General features: G+C 36.9%; 1 protein-coding gene across 1 annotated transcript in view; it reads right to left on the bottom strand.

Annotated features, from left to right (window-relative positions):
• KCNK2 (potassium channel, subfamily K, member 2) overlaps positions 1-4,374 on the bottom strand; it is a 453,725-nt gene that overhangs the window by 354,287 nt on the left and 95,064 nt on the right. The window lies entirely within an intron of this gene.

Genomic DNA, 4,374 nt, shown 5'->3' with positions numbered 1-4,374 from the left:
CCCACATGAAATGGATTGATTGTAACTGGGGCAATAGGATTAGGTGTATCAGAGTTAGTGAGACTGGCTAAGGATAGGGCAGTTTTCAGAGCTATTGTACATAGGGTCTCTATGAGTCTCAGGTGACAAGATGGCACATAACAACAACAATGACACTAAAAATTAAAGTCTATGAAAAAAATATGTGTATTTCATCTTTTAAGAATATTTTTTCCTAAATACTTTTTTAGGACAATTGCCATGCTATATAAAAAGTATAATAGCTATGTTTCTCAAGTCAGAGTTTCCAAACAAAAAAAACTTTTCCAACAGGAATTCATCCCAGATGATGATAAAATTAGGTTCTATTTTGATTCCTGTGATCTAAAATTTGTAAGTCTTGGTATAGCTTCTTGTTGTTATGTGCCATCCAGTCAACTATGACTTACAGTGACCCTATGTACAATAGCTCTGAATCCTACCCTTTCTCCAATCTACCTATAAACAATCTCACTGTCTCTGACAAACCTGTGTCAGTCTGTCTCCTCTAGAGACTTCCTCTCCTACTCTGTCGCCCCATTCTCACAAGCATGATGTCCTTTTCCAAAAATTGGTCCCTCCTGGCAACATGTTTAAAGTATGTCAAAAGGAACTTCAAAATCCTTGCCTTCAAGGAGTAGCCTGGTTTCACCCTCTCCAGGAGAAACCTGTTTGTTCTCTTTGCAGTTCATGGTATATTCAATGCTTTTCTCTAGCACCACAACTCAAAGGCATCAATTCTTTTTCTGTCATCCTTTGTCATGGTCTGGTTCTTCCTTAGTCTTTGCAAAGACCGTTCAGGCGCACCTTAGTCTATAAAAACGAACCTAGTATAGCTTACAATATCCTTAAGTCATCCCACTCTTGTAATCAATCCAATGCTGTGTTAGTTTTTAAATTATTATTTGAACAATGAATATTTTTAATCCATCCCACAGAAAACTCTAGAATTCTACTTCATTCTGGAATTGTTTGTGCAAAATAATGGATATTGATATATCACTAGGGGTAAGTCTTTAAACATGGTAATTGAAATGTATTGATTATACCAATATTAGCATCAATGAGTTGTTCATAGACTATATATCAGCACACTTGTAGAAATCACACATGTGGTTAGCATGGCAGAAACAGCAACAGTGAAATGGAAAAGTTTATTTGTAAGTGCAGTAAGTAACTAGGAAAACATATTTGGGAAACCCATAGACTATCTTGCATCATTATTCAAAGACACTTGAAAAAATTATTCAAGGACAAACTGTACACAATTATTGAAGTGCAAGGCTTTCAGATAATAATTCAAGGACAGAAATTCAAATGGTGTCTAGCAAATTAAGCAAAGGTTATATGCATATTTTGAGTTGTTTTATGTGCATTTAGAAAAAAAGCCAAGATATGTATAATCTGCAAGCATTCTTATCTCAAGTATTACTCACAAGGTTATCCTTTGATGAACAGCAACAAGAAAAAACATAGTTCTCTTTGAATTTCAGTTTGCAGAAGAAAGTTGTCACAATCAGTAAAGATATTAGATCCCTCTAGTAGCTCATAGATGAACGTAACTATTGGCACAAAGGTCCAGAAAAATTGTTTCTCCAGCCCAGTGCTGGGTTTCATGAGACCACTATGGTCTATTTTATTGGTAAGAGTAATTACTACCTTGTAGTTTAACTGCTGTTTTTGTTGTTGAGTGCCATGGAGTCATAGGTGACTCATAGCTACCCTATGAACAAAAGACCTGGACACCCGTATAACTTTCGTCCTTTCTCCAGGATCATAGTGTTTCTAGAGGCAAGCTATTATGGAAGTGGATGCCACTCCTGCTTCCAAGCTTGTTTTGATTGGGGAGTTCCACCAAACACTGTCCACTATGGGTAACCATTCTTGCATTTGACTCATCAGTGTCACGTGTTCAGCTTCACAGCAACCATGAGTTACCTCTGCACAGCAAGTAGACATACCACGGTTATAAAACCTAGAAGAATGTTTCACAAAAAACAATTAAAGGTAGGCCTGAGGACTGTGGACAAAGTTACTTACCTTTGGCTTGGGAGCATGACTTTCTATTCACTAGGCTGACTGATATCTCTCTATGCTGTTGTTGTTGTTAAGTGCCATTGAGTCAGTGACCCTGTGAATGAAAGACCTGGACACCTGTGTAATTTTTTGTCCTTTCTCCAGGTTCATAGGGTTTCCAGAGGCAAGCTATTACGGAAGTGAATGCCACTCCTGCTTCCAAAGACTGTCCACCATAGGTGACCATTCTCACATTTAACTAGTTTAACTAGTGCCGGATTTTAACTAGTGTCAGAGGATTTTAGTTCTGTTGAGTAAGAAACTCCTGCTAAGTCAAAACTAGCTCGCTCGTGCACATGTTTTCTCTCTCTCGCAATCCCTCCCTCTCTATCTATCTTCCCCCTACACACATGCACACGAACACACTAACTGCCAGATAAATAATAACAAAGCATCACTTTTACCAATCAGGAACCCTAGTTATTGTCTTTGGCATTTTACTTCGCTCATAATTTTCCTATTTCCCAAATCAAACTTCCACATTTTTACTCTCACTTTTACATGACAAAATGCACCAGTGACACATATAACATGACAGCAAATAGTAATAGTTTAAACAATTACTTAATTCTGTTAACAATGGCTACTTTGTGAAGCAATCATTATGAAAATGTTCAATCCTACAATATAAATATTATCTGCCTTTTATAGTTGAGAAAGCTGGGACTCAGAGAACTTGCATTTAAACTCATTACTCCTGACTAAAAAATTCCATGTGCACTTTCCAGTTGGTGTTAGATTTGTATTTGATTCTGGACCAATTCTATATTAATTTCTAGAAAAGAGCATAGTAGGAGCTAAAATGGAAGGACAGCTGGGGCTCTCAGTCACATAGATTGACATTTTACTGGAAACAATGGACTCAAGCAGTCATGAAGGTGACTCAGGACCAGGCAGCATTTCCTTCTGTGAGACAGAAAGTTGCTCTGAGCTGGAGCCAATCTTTAATCATTTCTCCTCAATGCTTCAAACTTATTCTTAAGATGAGTTTTAAATTTAAGTGAGATAGACTCAAGACAATATTTTGTTTCTTGAGGATTTATTTTAATTTACTTAAGCTTCAACTGGAGCTTGCATATGAATAAGTGATGATCTGTTCCACATTCAGCACCTGGCCTTGTTTTGACTTTTGAAATTAAGCTACTCCAATGATTACTTACACAGATGTAGTCAATCTGATTCCTAGGTAGTTCATCTAGTATTGTCCATGTATAAAGTCACTGGTTGTTTAAAAAAAAAAGTGTTTTCAGTGAATAAGTCATTGAATACATAAAATTCAATTATTCTATTTTAATCTCATTTCTATTTCCAAATCTATACTTTCCAACTACCATTCTTTATCCATTGTTTCCAACTTTTGCATTCCAGCTACAAATTATCACTAACACATCTTGATTGTGTTTCATTTTGGACTGCAAAAGTTAGTAAAACTTTTCAATTTCCTCCGCTTTGGCTGTAGCTGTTGGTGTATGTGTTTGAAAAATAATCATGTTAACAGGTTTTCCTTGTATGTGTTTGGACAATATCCCATCATTCACAACATTGTATTTCAAGATAGAACTTTAAATTGTCTTTCTAACTATGCATACAACACCATTCTCCCAGTTTTCCCATTCCTGACACAGTATACCATATGATTGACTGATTCAAAGTGGTCAAAGTCAGTCGATTTCATGTCACTAATGTTAGATTTGGCAGACACAGAAGAATTTAATGAAATAACATATGAGCAAGAGCCTATCATGATGAAAGAAGTTCAAGCTGCTTTGAAGGAAAGAGCAAAAAAATAAGGCCCCAGGAATAGATGGCATACCAATTGATGTATTTCAGCCAATGGATGCTGCTCTAGATGTGCTCACCAAGTTGTGCCAAGAAATCTGAAGAACAACCACTTGGCCAACTGACTGGATCTATATTTGTTCCCATTCCAAAGAAGGGTGACCAAACAGAGTGTGGAAACTACAGAACAATATTAATTTCACATGTAAGCAAGATTCTACTAAAGATTATCCAAAAACGACTGGAACAGCACATCAGCAGAGAACTGCCGGAAGTCCAGGCTGGGTTTAGAAGGGGTCATGGTACTAGAGATATTGTAGCTAATGTTAGATAGCTCTTAACTGAAAGCAGGGGATACCAGAAGAATGTCTATCTGTGTTTCATTAATTACGCAAAGGTGTTAGACTGTGTGGATCATGACAAACTGTGGCTGACTCTGAGAAGAATGGGAATCCCAGAACACTTGATCGTGCTAATGCAAAACCTATACTTGGACCAAGA

Source organism: Elephantulus edwardii, unplaced genomic scaffold (genome assembly GCF_000299155.1).
Source record: "Elephantulus edwardii isolate Elephantulus edwardi_28Jun2011 unplaced genomic scaffold, EleEdw1.0 scaffold00090, whole genome shotgun sequence".
Lineage (NCBI taxonomy): Eukaryota > Metazoa > Chordata > Mammalia > Macroscelidea > Macroscelididae > Elephantulus > Elephantulus edwardii.
This window is presented reverse-complemented; position numbering and strand designations above follow the sequence as displayed.